General features: G+C 51.6%; 1 protein-coding gene across 7 annotated transcripts in view; it reads left to right on the top strand.

Moving 5' to 3' along the window:
- LOC143033258 (tetraspanin-1-like) overlaps window positions 1–15,000 on the top strand; it is a 437,733-nt gene that overhangs the window by 99,847 nt on the left and 322,886 nt on the right. The window contains exon 2 of one of the 7 annotated variants that reach the window (XM_076198477.1): window positions 11,773–11,941. The exons of the other annotated variants lie outside the window; for them this stretch is intronic. The gene's annotated coding sequence lies outside the window, so the exon portion shown is untranslated. The remainder of the gene's footprint in view (window positions 1–11,772; window positions 11,942–15,000) is intronic. 7 annotated transcript variants of the gene reach the window in all.

The following is a 15,000-nucleotide window of genomic DNA, read 5'->3' as shown; positions in this document are numbered from 1 at the left end:
ATTATGTTAACTTTTGTCTTTTATAACCTTACAATAGATTATTTGGGTAGCGGTCGTATCATGAGGATCATATTGGGGGTCGCCCCCCCCAAAAAAAAGGGGAAAAATCATTATTCATAAAGTGTTGGATTCTTTAAAGATTTTTTTTTTTTTTTCGTTGTGCAGGAGTAGCATGGCATAGTTGGGTGTGTGTGTGGGTGGGATGGTGGGCGTGAGGAAGCCGCTCTGCCACTTCACCCCCCCCTCCCCCCACTCCCATCACCCCAAGGAAGGAGTTGAAGTGGGGAGTAATTCTTGAGGAGGCTGCGTTGGCTCTGCACCGTCTGTGACGTCACTCACGCCCGCTTCTAACTTCCGATGTCGTTTCGCTCTTCCCTCCCCCTCCTCCTCTTCCTCCTCCTCCTCCTTGTCCCCTTCCTCCTCCCCGCCCACCCCATCCCCGCCCCACTCCTCCCTCGCCCCCTCCTCCCCGCCCACCCCATCCCCGCCCCTCCTCCTCCCACCCCTCCGCCTCCTCATCTTCCTCCTCCTCCTCTTCCTCCCACTCCTCTTCCTCCTCCACCTCCCACTCCTCCACCTCCTCCTACTCCTCCCACTCCTCCTCCTCCTCCCACTCCCACTCCTTCACCCCTCCTCCTCCCCTCCTCCTCCATCTCTTCCTCCTTCCACCCCTTTTCCTCCTCCTCCTTCCTCCTCTTCCTCCTCTCTTTTGCTTTCTCATCACCCGCGCCAACCCCTCCGCCCACCACGGGTTCACACATTATGTACACGATATGAATATGTGAAATGTGGGCAATTAACGCCCACACGCGTGCGTACATAGGTACACACGTCTACACACGTACACACACGTATACGCGTATACACGCGTGCGCACACCCACCCCCGCTCTTGCTCCTCCTTTCATCTCCCACCTTCCTCCTCCCACCTCCCACTTCCCTCCTCCAAACTCCCTACCTCCCTCCTCCCACCTATCTCCTCCCACCTATCTCCTCCATCTTTCAAAGTCCTCCTCCATTCTCCCACCTCCTCTCTCCCTCCTCCCACCTCCCTTCAAACTCCCACCTCCCTCCTCTCACCATAATCCTCCCACTTCCCACCATAATACTCCGCCCTCTCCTCCCACCTCCCTCCCTCCTCCCACCTCCCTCCCTCCCCCCACTTTCCACTTCCATCCTCCGTCCTCCATCCCCCAAACTCTCTCCTTTAAGATTCCACCTTCCTCCTCCCACTTCCCTTTTTCTTCCACTTCCTTCCTCCTTTCTTCCACCTACTTCCTTCATCCATCTCCCTCTTCCTCCATCCTTCATCCTCTTTCCTTTCTTTTCCCGTCTCCCTCCTCCTTTCTCCCACCTCCTTCCTCCCTTCTCCCTCCTCCCACATCCCTCCCTCCTCCTCCATCCTCCTACATCCCTCCTCCCACCTCCCTCCTCCTCCATCCTCCTCCTCCATCCTCCACCCTCCTTCCTCTATCCTCCTTCCTTCTTTCTCCCACCTACTTCCTTCTCCCACCTCCCTCCTCCCTCCTCCCACCTCCCTCCTCCCACCTCCATCCTCGTAGGAGGAATTAGAATATAATGTAGTATAAGAACACGTGACCCGACTTCCTGGTCACGTCTTAGGTCAGATCGGAAGTGTGATAGGGCTGGAATGGGTGGAAGTGGTTTCTATGCCTTTGTTTTTTTGGCTACCTACCTTATAAGGGGGAAAAAGCCTTTGGTATATGTATATATGTATGTACCTGTTTGTTTATTATTTAACTATACCTATGCATTTATGTATTTGATTTGTTATTTACATCATTTTAGTTTTTATTTATAAAAAAAATTTCCGCATCCGACCTAGATATGGACCAAAAGGTCTCCTGTCGACATGCTCCGCCTTTGTAATCCTTTGTATGTATATGTATGTCAACACGGAGATAGTGACGCAGATAAAGGAAGACCAAAATATATTGGATAATTAAATGGCAGAAGTAAGGACAGGAAATAATTAATTTTGACAGTAATAAGAAAACAAATTAGAGAAATATAATTAAGTTGTCATAGTTAATTAAATAACAGAGTAAGCTCTCATAGATTAGAACACAGAAAGTCAGGCAGGAATTAGAAAGAATTAGAAAGAAAGGGGAAACTTGAGTTACAAAGGCAGACATCAAGGAGCTATGGAGAAAGTCATATTGAAATGTATATCTTGAAATTCAACCTTGTTAGATAAAGAACAGACTCTCACCTCCCACCTCCATCCTCCCATATCCCTCCTCTCACCTCCCTCCCATCTTCCTCCTCCCACCTTCCTCCTCCCACCTCCCACCTTCCTCCTCCCACCTCCCTCCTCCCACTTCCCTCCTCCCACCTTCCTCTTCCCACCTCCCTTTTCCCACCTCCCTCCTCCTCTTTCCTCCCACCTTCCTCTTCCCACCTCCCTCCTCCTTTTTCCTCCCACCTTCCTCTTCCCACCTCCCTCCTCCTCTTTCCTCCCACCTTCCTCTTCCCATCCCCCTCCTTCCTCCTTCCTCCTCCTTCCTCCCTCCTCCTTCCTCCTCCTTCCTCCCTCCTCCCTCCTCCCGTTTCCCTCTCCCACCTTGCCAAACTATAAAGATTATTTCATATATTTAGATCCGCTGTGAACGAAGAGTATATTTAAACGCGATGTGGAATTCGTCAAACAGCGCGTCTCGACTACACGACTGACTACCCCTCCCCCTCAAAAAAAAAAAAAAAAAAATTGAATATCATTCGGATCCGTATCAAAAGTCTGGTCCAGACATCTGGGCCCAGTCACGTCTCTGGAATGATTGACAACGCTGGAAAGCGAATCTTGTCCGGAAGTTGTATGTCTTTGTCTTGACATTTTTTTTTCATGAGAGCGAGAGAGAGAGAGAGAGAGAGAGAGAGAGAGGTACCCACCCAGACCTCAACCGTACAAGAGGTCCAGAAGAGTTCATTCCTGAACGCAAGAGACGATGTCTCCACGGCATGATGCCACTGCATTGACAATACCCGGAGGAAGCTGAGGTCACCTCAGGTCAGAGGTTAACAGAGAATGAGGGGCCATGACTCAGAGTGGATGACCTTCCTAACCTCTGCGCCTAGACCAGGGTTCGAACACGCCCGAAATCCCCACGCTGTTACCAGACGCGCGCTCTACCATTGAGCCACGGCGTGTTCCTCTTTGTTCTCTTTATCGTAAAGGCCGTCTACCCATTTGGCTTCAGCCTTTGACGTCGTTCTTCAGACGCCCTCTTGCTGAAATCCAGGAGCAGACTTCAGGTTCTGAAGTGTGGTGCACGTTCGTGGCTTCAGGGTCTGATGTCTTCATTGTCTCATTCTACTCGACCTTCCATAGATCTGAATCATCTTCTTCATGGGAGCTTCACAATCTGTTGATATAATGAACACTGACTTTGCTTCAGCTAAAGAGGTTATCACAATGGGCTATTTTTCCTCCGACATCCTACCTCCGACCTCCAGTTGAATGACTATAATATCATTTCGCTTACAGAAATCTAGACTTATCTAAGAACGTTTCAACAGTATGTCTAACAATTGTATAGACTTATAATTTCTAAGTTCATCATTCAGCTTTGCTATGTATGACGGAAAGGTAATTTCCTATTTGGAGAAATGAAAAATAGAAAATTGTAACCGAAGTCGCTTTTACTCGAACTCTCAACAGTTGGTGCTGGTGAAGCCCGTATAGAAGCCCAGTGTGATAACCGTCCTTAAAACAGCTTGAATGCAATAAGGCTTTTTTGCACCGCCTTCGTAATTGGATTTTGATCTCTGTTGGTGGATCTTTAACGCTCCGTACAGTACATTCGTAGAGCAGGTGGCCCTTTTTGTGCTGCGCCGAAGAATGCAAGAAGACGAAGAGTCCAACGCGCCTGGGGTGTGGTGCCACGCTCGCTTCCTCAGTCAGTCAGTCAGTCAGTCAGTCAGTCAATTGGCCTTCAACTCTTCTCATTAACAGACTTCAATCTGTTTCTGTCCGCCGCAGATTCTCTCTCCCCCCCTCCCTCCTCCCTCTCTCTCCCCCCTTCTCTCTCTCTCCCTCCCTCTCTCCTTCTCCCTCTTTCTCCCTCTCTCCCTCTCTCCTTCCCCCCTCTCTCTCTCCCCCTCCCCCTCTCCCTCCCCCCCCTCTCGCTCCTCTCTGTCTCCCTCTCTCCCTCTCTCCTCCCTCTCCTCTCCCTCTCTCCCCCTCTCTCCCTCTCTCCCCCTCTCTCCTCTTACTCTCTTTCTCTCTCTCTCGCTGTGTGTGTGTGTCTGTATGTCTCTCTCCTCACCCTTCCCCTCCACTTCCCCTCCACTTCCCCTCTCCTTCCCCTCCTACCTTTCCCACCTCCACTTTCCTCCTCCCTTTCCCCGCGCCCATTCCTCCACTTTCCTCCTCTTCCCTACCCCCAATCCCCTTTCACCCTCCCAATCCCCTTTCACCCTCCCAATCCCCTTTCACCCTCCCAATCCCCCTTCCCCCACCCAACCCTCTTCCCCCTCCCAACCCTCCTCCCCCTTCTAGTCCTTCCCCTTTCCCTTACAGTCCCCCTTCCCCCTCAGAATCCTTCTCCCCTCTCCGCTTTCCCTCACAACCCCCTTCCCCTCTCAATCATTCTCCCCTCTTCCCCCTATCCATCCCCCCTATCGCCCCCCCACTCTCTTTTCTCCGGTGTCTCCCTGGTCAGTTTTCGTACAAGGCTGGTAGCTGCGCGTCTTCGCCCCCCCGGCGGGGAGGAAGAAGAGGAGGAGGAGAGGTGGGGGAAGGGGGAGGGGGACAAAACGGTTCTTGTCAGGCGGGTTCCTCGCAAGCTCCCCGCTCCTTTCCCTTCCGAGATCCATCTACGTACGTTTCGTCATCTATAAATATTTAGACACTAATCCGCAAATAAAATATTATCCCTTGCAATAAAAGATCTGACAGCCCGGCATTTAATTGTAATAGGATAGGATAGTGGTAGCAGTAGTGTTAGTTCATCTTCTGCCCTGTTTTCTTAACTGTAGCTTAGTATAGTAAACACAAACAGCCTCGTTAGGGCCAGTAGGCCTGCTGTTGTTTGTTCTTCCTTTGTGTTCCTTACTGTGAGGCCCTGGAACTCGCTTCCTCCCTTGACATCATCGGGACTGAGAAGAGTTTTTTCATCTTCGTTCTCTTAGTATACAAAATTTGGTCAGCATTTTCGTTTCTTAGTCCAAATTTTGGAAGGGCGATTTATTTAGTTCGTTGGTTCATCCAATAATTGGTCTCGATGTGTAATAAAGAGCACGAACGCTCGAACTCGACTACATTCGCTCCTTCGAACAGTTGTCCTGTCAAGTGGGGCGGGGTGGGAGGAGTGGGAGCGCCCCGCCCCGGCCCTGGTCCCGGACCCCAGCGGGTTCCTCTCGCCTCCCTCCCATCCTTCCCCCTCCCTCCCCCCTCCTTCCCCCTCCCTCCCCCCTCCCGTCCCTACCTTCCTCCTTTCCTCCCCTCGCCCTCCCCTCCCTTCCTCCCTCCCTTCATACCCTCCCCTCCCTTCCTCCCTCCCTTCATACCCTCCCCTCCCTTCCTCCCTCCCTCTCCTCCCTTCTTCCTCTCCCCTCCCTTCCTCCCTCCTCCTCTCCCTCCTCCTCTCCCTTCTCCTCTCCCTCCCTCCCTTCCTCCCCTCACTTCCTCCCCTCCCTCCCCCCTCCCCTCCCCCCTCCCTCCCCTCCCTCCTCTTTTCCCAGGAGGTCGAGTCAGTCCGGTTGGCGTTCCCAGGAGTCTGTGGGGAAGTATCCGGGAGGAGGTCTTCCCTCTGTGTGACCGATTCGTCCTTTTGCCTTCGTCGTCTGCGTCGTCGTCGTCGTCGTCGTCGTCGTCATCGTCCTTTCGCGATTGTCTCTTCACCCCCACCCCCCACCCCCCGCGGTGAGAAGTGGCACTGTGAGCCAGCCATCACGCGCAGTCAATATGACACACTTAGTGTCATCCTCACGTGCACACAAACAGAGAGGAGAGGGAGAGAGAGGGAGGGAGGGAGGGGGTAGGGGGAGAGAGGGCAGGGAGAGAGAGAGAGAGGAGGGAGGGGGAGGGAGAGAGAGGGGGAGGGTGAGAGAGAGTGGAGAGAGAGATAGAAAGGGCGAGAGAGAAAGAGAGAGATGGGGGAAGAGAGAGAGGGAGGGCGGAGAGAGTGAGAGAGGGAGGGAGAGAGAGAGAGAGAGAGAGAGAGAGAGAGAGAGAGAGAGAGGAGAGGTTTGAAGGCGCAGATGGAACAGGACAAGGAGTTCGAGAGTAAAAATGAAAGTGGAGGTGAGGTGGGGTGGGGTTGGGGGATGGGGGGGGCTTGTGTATTGGAACCAAAGTAATAAGTGACGTTTACAATTAATTAGGGCGCCCTCTAACCACCCTCCTCCTCCACCTCCTCCTCCTCTTCCTCCTCCTCCTCTTTCTCGTCCTCTTTCTCCTCCTCCTCCTCCTCCTCTTTCTCGTCCTCTTTCTCCTCCTCCTCCTCCTCCTCCTCCTCCTCCTCTGCCTCCTCCTCCGCCCCCTCCTCTTCCTCCTCCTCCTCTGCCTCTTCCTCCTCCTCTTCCTCCTCCTCCTTCTCTTCCTCCTCTTCCTCCTCCTCTCTCTCCTTCCTCTTCCTCCCCCGCCTTCTCGTCCTCTTTCTTCCTCTTCCTCCCCCGTCTTATCTTCCTCCTCCTCCTGCCTCCTCCTCTCTTCTCTTCCTCCTCCTCCTTCTCTTCCTCCTCCTCCTGCCTCCTCCTTCTCTTCCTCCTCCTCCTCCTACGCCTCCAGTGCCCTGTTTGGAAATTATAATTAACGAGTTCGTTCCCCGCCTGGCGTCCCGTTGACCTCTTTCGGATCAGCGACCTCCTTTGTGGGATTCGCTTTGATGGACGACACCATTTTATTTTATTTTATTTTATTTTATTTTATTTTTTAACCCCCATGAAGATTCCCCCCTTCCCCCCACTGAGCAGAACGAGTTCACGATGGACCGAACCCCCTTTTCTCCCAGAGTCTACTCCCCCTCCCCCCCTCTCCCCCTCCCCCCACTCTCCCCCTCCCCCACTCTCCCCCTCCCCCACTCTCCCCCTCCCCCTCCCCCACTCTCCCCCTCCCCCACTCTCCCCCTCCCCCACTCTCCCCCTCCCCCACTCTCCCCTCCCCACTCTCCCCTCCCCACTCTCCCCTCCTCACTCTCCCCTCCTCACTCTCCCACTACTCTCCCCCTCCTCACTCTCCCCTCCCCACTCTTCCCTCCCCACTCTCCCCTCCCCCCACTCTCCCCCCCCCCCACTCTCCCCCTCCCCCCCCTCTCCCCCACCCCCACTCTCCCCCTCGCCCCCTCTCCCCTCCCCACTCTCCCCTCCCCACTCTCCCCTCCCCACTCTCCCCTCCTCACTCTCCCCTCCTCACTCTCCCCTCCCCCTCTCTCCCCTCCCCCTCTCCCCCTCTCTCCCCCTCTCCCCTCTTCCCCCTCTCCCCCTCTCTTCCCTCTTCCCCCTCAGCTGAAGAAATCATGTGGCGGACTCTTCCCTCGACAATGACGTCGACAGTGACTACAAAGTCTTTAGATGTTGAGGTTTGTTCCTTCCCCTCACCCACCTCCCCATTCTATTTCCTCCTCCTCCTCCTCTTCTATTCTTCTTCTTTCTCTTCCTCTTCCTTTTCTCTTTCCTCTTCCTTTTCTCTTTCCTCGCCCCCTCCTGTTGCCTCCTCCTCTTCCTCCCCTTCCTCCTCCTTATCTTCCTCTTCATCTTCCTCCTCCTTATCTTCCTCTTCATCTTCCTCCTCTTCCTCCTCTTCCTCTTCCTCTTCCTCCTTATCTTCCTCCTTATCTTCCTTCTCTTCCTCCTCCTCATTATTTTCCTCGTATTCCTACTCGTACTCCTATTCCTCTCCCTATTCCAACTATTTCTCCTACTCCTCCCATTCCTCCTATTTCACTTCTATTCCTCTTCCCATCCTCCTCCTCCTCCTCCTATTTCCCCTTCCCATTACTCCTCCTCCTATTACCCCCTCCCATTCCTCTTCCCATCCTTCTCCTATTTCCCCTTTCCATTCCTCCTATTTCTCCTTCCCATTCCTCCTCCTCCTATTTCCCCTTCCCAATCCTCTTCCTCCTATTTCCCCATCTATTCCTCTTCCCATCCTCCTCCTCCTATTTCCCCTTCCCATTCCTCCTCCTATTTCCCCTTCCCGTTCCTCTCCCTCCTATTTCCCCTTCTATTCCTCTTCCCATCCTCCTCCTCCTCCTCCTGTTTCCCCTTCCCATTCCTCCTCCTCCTCCTCCTCTTATTTCTCCTTCTTCCTGCCTTCTGGTTTCTGACCTCAACGGGCGTTCGAGTTCTTGGGCGAATTTGGGAGACGAAGCGACTCTCGAAGTGCAGCGGACCACATTTCTTCGAAGGGACGTTTTGTACTTCCACGTGTGCCTGGGTGGGTGGCTCTCTCTCTCTCTCTCTCTCTCTCTCTCTCTCTCTCTCTCTCTCTCTCTCTCTCTCTCTCTCTCTCTCTCTCTCTCTCTCTCTCTCTCTCTCTCTCTCTCTCTCTGTGTCTCTCTCTCTTTCCCCTCCCTCCTCTTTCTCCTCTTTCCTCTTTCTCCTCTTTCCTCTTTCTCCTCTTTCCTCTCTCTCCTCGCTTTCCCCTATCCTTTCTCTCTCTCTCTCTCTCTCTCTCTCTCTCTCTCTCTCTCTCTCTCTCTCTCTCTCTCTCCCTCTCCCTCTTTCTCCTCTTTCTCTTCTTTCCTCTCTCCTCTCTTTCTCCTTTCCTTTCTTCCCCTCCTTTTTCTCCTCTCTCCTCTTTCACTCTCCTTTCTGCTCTCTCCTCTCTCCTCTTTCCTGTGTGTGTGTGTGTGTGTGTGTGTGTGCGCGTGTGTGTATGTCTCTGCCTGTCTTTCTGTCTCTATATCTCTATATATCTATAGTCTGCCGGGCGCGCGTTTGTATATGTGAAATCTTAACTCAAACGAATCCGCGGAACGAGTGGGGAACTGAAAGCTGAATATTCATGTGGACCCGAGCGTGCGTGCGTTCGTGCGTGCTGACCCAATATTTACTTACCAAACTTCAACATAAAGCTGGAGAGCTTCACTCGTGGAGCCCCGCCTCTGATTACAAAGGTCTAAGGTTGCGTGATTCGTTACTATGGTCCTGGACCACGTGTTGGACTCATGATCGACAGTCATTACCTTCCCGGATGATAGCGTCATAGCTGTTATAGTCCGGTCGGTGGTTAATGTTGTTCACAAAACACATACGCAACCTTTTCTCAGGGTGGACAGTAACGGCTTGTATTATTGTGACGAGTTTCGCAGGGCGGGATTCGATCTTGGGTCTGTAAGCCATAAGTGCGTGTGTATGTGTGTGTGCGTGTGTGTGTGTGTGTATGAGAGAGAGAGAGAGAGAGAGAGAAGGAATGTGCATGCGTGTGTGTACTTAGTGTTGTATTGTTTGTGCGTCTGCACGCGTGTGCGCTCGTGCATGTGTACTTTGCAGTTGATTTTCTGTGTGTTTGTGTGTGTACTTTGCATTCTGTGTGTGTTTGTCTGTGTGTATGCAGGCGTGCGTTCGTGCGTGTGTACTTTGCAATAGAGGGGGAAAAAGCCTTTGGTATATGTATGTGTGTGTGTGTGTGTGTACATAGTGCTGTATTGTGTGTATGTATTTGTGGGTGTGTCTACACGCGTGTGCGTTCGTGCGTGTGTATTTTGCACTAGATTTTGTGTGTATATGTGTGTTTGTGTACTTTGTTTTGTATTGTGTGTATGTGTCTGCACACGCATGTGCATTTGTGTGTGTATACTTTGCAATATATTTTGTGTGTGTGTGTGTGTGTGTGTGCGCGCGTGCATGTGACAGTGGGTGGTATGCCGCCTTCCCGGCCGGTCCCTTCCCGGCCGGCTCTCTGTCGACGGCGGTGCCGCGTGACGATTCGTAATCTGGCGCCACTTGACGCCACCGCTGCCGCCGTTGACGAGTGACGCCCGCTGGGGCGACGGCCGCTTCGCTCGTCTCCTCTTTCTCGCTCGTCAGATGAACGGTTCGAATTTGTTCCTTCGGAAACCAGCCTCCTCCTCCTCCTCCTCCTCCTCCTCCTCCTCCTCCTCTTCCTTCTCGTCTTTCTTTCATCTCCTTTCTTCTCTTCCTCCTCTTTCTCCTCCTTATCTTCCTCGTAATCCTCCTCTTTCTTCTCCCCTCCTCCTCCTCCTCTTCCTCCTCCCCTCTTCCAGCTTTTCTTCCTCTTCCTCCTCTTCCTCCATATCTTCCTCCTCGTACTCCTCCTCGTACCCCTCTTCCTCGTACTCCTCCTCCTTCTCCTTCTCTTACTCCTCTTACTCCTACTCCTCTTCCTATTCCTTCTACTCCTCCTCCCATTTCTCCTCCTATTTCCTCTTCTCTTCCCGTCCATCTTGATGCTGATGGGGTAAGAGTGTTTGCGGTCCCCCGCGGACAGAAGAGGAGGAGGAGGTGAAGGAATTGGGGGAGGGGCGAGGAGGGGGGGAGGAGATGGGGGAGGGGGGGGGCGAGATGACGCGAGGGACACATGGTATCTGCGTTAAAACCGCGATCCGTTGCCTAGCTGGTTGCTGCCACCGAGATGAAGATCACTTGGATGTTGGCATCTGTCTGAACGTAGTTAGCTAGGTAGAGTTTATCTATATATCTATCTCTATCTCTATTTATCTCTTACTCTCTCCCCTCCCCCCTCCCCCTCCCCTTCTCCTCTCCCTTTCTCTCTCACTCTCTCCTTTTCTCCCTCGCTCTCTTCCTCTCCCTCTCTCCCCCTCCTCTCTCCTCTCCCTCCCTCTCTCCCTCTCTCTCTCCATCTCATTCCATTCTCTACCTCTCCCTCCCCCTCCCTTTCTCCCTCTCTCTCCTTTTCTCTCTCCCTTTCTCCCTCTCTCCCTTTCTCCCTCGCTCTCTCCCTATCTCCCCTCCTTCCCTCCCTCCCTCTCTCCCTCTTTCTCTCCATTCCATTCTCTCGCCCTCTCCCTCTCTCTCTCCTCTTTCCCTCCCCCTCTTTCCCTCCCCCTCTCTCCCTCCCACTCTCCCTCTCCCCCCCCCCCGATACCGATGACAGGGTCCCATGAAGAAGAGCCTGATGGGTGCCAGGAGAGGAGGGTGTGGGAGGGAGGGGGAGGGGGGAGTGGCACCCGTTAGCGAGGAAAGGGTGACTCAGGAATGCCATCGTCGTGTTTTCAACGTCGAGCGTGCCTCTTGGAGATGTAGTCCCAGACGCTATCCTCCGCGTCTCTGTGGCCTGCACGTGACTTGGTTTCCTGAGCACATCAAGGCAAAGTTGGTACACACACGCACGCACACACACACGCACACACACTCACAACTCGTGGGGCGGTTGGTAGAGTTCCCGGCCGCCACTACGGCGGTCCGGGTTCGAATCCTGACCAGGGTTGAAATAGTTTCAGTATCGATGCGCTGCCAGTCGTTACTCCAACTCTCGTGGGCGGGAAGTTGGGTGTGTGTGTGCGTGTAAGGTCACAGCATTACCCATAGATCGGTCATGTATGAGCTCTCTTCCGGGGGGAAATAGCTGTCGATCACGAGTCCGACACGTGATTCAAGACCATGGATGAATCACACACACACACACACACACACACACACACAATGGTCAATTTATCCTGAGCGTTCTTGATTTGATTGCGCCTGTTTCTACTTGTATGGAACCCGTAGAGAGCGTATTGGAACATGTAGGGGCGTGTTAGCTGTGGAATCTTGCGATTTTATACATTGTCTTCGTTTCTTTGTACCCTCGGATAAATATTAACATTTCCTTTTGTTCTTTTTCCAGGTTAGTATCGCCATCTGGTTTTGCTTTCGACCCTGACGAGAAAGTGTGGAGTACCGACCGCTTGCCCAGCCGGACGCGCGGGTAGACAGACCTAGCGGCCCGCCGCAGCCGCATTGGGGGCAGCGGGTGCGGGTCTGCGGAAATTCCTGCGGCCAGAAAGGGAGTCTTCGTGAGTACTTTTTTTTTTTTTTTTTTTTTTTTTTTTTTTTTGACCCCCCGGCCTCGTTATGGACCGAATGCTTCGACCTCCCGGCCTCGTTATGGACCTAAAGGTCTCTGGTCGGCCTCCTTTCGCGCACGAACCGTTGTAGTTCCTTGGGTCTTGGGAGACGCCCTCACCAGGAACTTCGTGAGATTCTTCCGTGTATTACACAGTACTCTCTGGTTCATTGAGTCCAAGGAGTTTGTCGAGGTGCATGACAAATGGCCTTCTTCTCGAGGTCCTCCTCCTCGCCCGCCTCCTCCTCCTCCTTTTCGTCCGCCTCCTCCTCCTCCTTTTCGTCCGCCTCCTCCTCCTCTTATTCGCCCGCCTCCTCCTCCTCGCCCGCCTCCTCCTCGCCCACCTCCTCCTCGCCCGCCTCCTCCTCCTCGCCCTCCTCCTCCTCGCCCTCCTCCTCCTCCTCGCCCTCCTCCTCCTCCCCCTCCTCCTCCTCCTCTTTCTCCTCTTTCTCTTTCTCCTCTTTCTCCTACTCTTTCTCATCCTTCTCCTCGCCCACCTCCTCCTCTTCCTCCTCCTCTTCCTCCTCCTCTTCCTCCACCTCTTCCTCTTTCTCCTCTTCCTCCTCTTCTTCTTCCTCCTCGTCCTCCTTCTCTTCTTCCCTCTCCTAGTTTTCCTCCCTCTCCTCCTCTCCCTCCTCCTCCTCCTCCTCCTCCTCCTCCTCCTCCTCCTCCTCCTCCTCCTCTCTCTCCTCAAGAGCCAAGTCAAAGGTGTCTTGGCACCAGCTGGAACCATATGACGTTAGGGCGTAAACGGGATGGAAGGAAGTGTTGGAGAGAAATGTTTCTTGAATGGTTTCTCGGGTACCTACTGACTGCTTGACCTGGCTCGGCAGAAGCCGAAGGGGAGCGGGGGTGGGGTTCCTCTCTCTCTCTTTCTCTCTCTCTCTCTCTCTCTCTCTATTTTTTTTTTTTTTTTTTTTTTTTTTTTTTACCGGAGCTGACTGGGAACCTTTGTGGGGAGCGAGAGAGATCGTCTTCTTCGAACTCAAATTTATCGTGAGAAATTTTCTCACGATAAAAAAATGAGGCGCTAAAGGCTTCAGGGACTGACGATGGGGCAGGTAATAAACAGTCGCTGCTGCGAATCGAAGAGGAGTGCGGGACTCGAACTCATGTGGAATTCCAACTTAATCTATATCCTTGATTTCCAATTATCATGTTTAGATATGAACTCGTGTTTTGTTTGAGCTTGGGCTATATCACCTTCTAAGGTGTATGTGTATATGTGATTCACCATCGTCTTGGATCACGTATTAAACTCGTGATCGACAGCTATTACCCTACCGGATAAGAGCTCATATATGACCGATCTATGGGTATACCTGTGACCTTACACACACCCAACTCCCCGCCCACGAGAGTTGGAGTAACGACTCGCAGCGCAGCGATACTGAAATTATTTCAACCCTGGGTGGGATTTGAACTCGGACCGGTGTAGCAACGGTTGCGAACGCTACCACAGTGTGTGTGTGTGTGTGTGTGTGTGTGTGTGTGTGTGTGTGTGTGTATCTGTGGACGCCATCATTGGGGATCCGGTGTATGTTGCGGTAACTGCACCGATACATGCGACAGGTCCCTCTTGTTTGCTACATCGATGCCCGTCCGTGTTTTTTTTTTGTTGTTTACCACAACCGTGACACGTATAAAATTTTTTTTTTTTTTTTTTTTTTTTTTTTTTTTTTTTTTTTACCGAAACTTCTTTGATATAAAAAATGCTCTTTGTTGTTGCTTTCTCTTGATTCCGGCTGCTCATTGCAGCTGCACTCTTTGTCGCCGTGGGGGGAGTCGAAAACAGGTCTGTTCCCTCTTTGTTCTGGACCCGACCAAGAGTTGTGTTCTCCGAAGGCATTCCACGTAGGCCTTGATTTTATCAGAAGTTGAATTATTTGTTTATTATATATTAACTATTTAGTTAATATTCAGTGTTTATGTATATATTTTTATTTATTTATATATTTTTATTTTGTTTTTGTTTTTCTGTTGACTTGTTTTTGTTTTTGTGTTGTTTTTACCGAAACCGGTTTTTTCAGTCATGCTCCAGTCAGAGCATAAATACGTGATGATGACTTCTGCTGCCTCCGGATCTCTCTCTCTCTCTCTCTCTCTCTCTCTCTCTCTCTCCTGACGCAGACTCTGCCTGTCCGCCTCTGTTGCGGAATCTCTAGCTCGTCTTGACCTTACTTCCTGGCTCCTCCTCCTCCTCCTCCTCCTCCTCCTCCTCCTTGGTCGTTGTTGTCTTCTTTTTCTTCTATCTCTTCCTCTTCTTGGTCGTTGTTTTTTCTTCATTTTCTTCATCTTCTACCTTCTCCTTTTTGGTCTTTCTTTTTTCTTCTTCCTCTTCTACCTCTATTTGGTCTTTTTTTTTTCTCTCTTCTAGCTTTTCCTTCTTCTTCTTGGTCTTCTTCAAAATTTTCTTTTTATTTCTTCCTCTTTTTGGCCTTTTTCTCCCTCTTTTTTTATTTTTATCTTTTTGGACTTTTTTTCCTTCCTTTTCTTTTTGGTCTTCTCTTTTTTATTCCTCTTCTACCCCGTTCCTCTTCTTGGTCCTCTTCCCTGACACCTCGTCTATGCCGATGTACAGAGTTTCTTGGGTACATCGTGTGAGCTATATCGACAGTATTTGTCACCAAGACGTAGTCTCATCCACCGCCATTTTCCATTCCCCCTCGGGAAATACTCTGTATTACTTCTAGAAGTATTGTCAATAGAATTTAGTATTGAAAACTTGAGGGACACTCTACAGGCTCCTGAGAACCCAATCGTTCTCTCTTATGCAGACGTTCTGACGGGTTGCTGACTGGAGTCCTGAACTTTCTCTCCTTTGTAGCTCAGTAGGCTGATCTTCTCTGGCTGATTCTCAATGTTTTGTCTTCCTCGTTCGTCCTTCCTGATGCCTAATGAGTTTATAAAATGTAAATCCGTTTGCAGTATTGTTTCTGATCATTGTTGGTCATTCTTTTCGTATTCTTCTCTGAAATTTCGAGATATTTGTGAATCCGTTGTGGAACC

The sequence above is a fragment of the Oratosquilla oratoria genome, chromosome 15, assembly GCF_046742065.1.
Source record: "Oratosquilla oratoria isolate Oo_2021 chromosome 15, ASM4674206v1, whole genome shotgun sequence".
NCBI lineage: Eukaryota > Metazoa > Arthropoda > Malacostraca > Stomatopoda > Squillidae > Oratosquilla > Oratosquilla oratoria.
The sequence above is the reverse complement of the archived record's forward strand: the minus strand, read 5'-3'. Positions and strand labels throughout refer to the sequence as shown.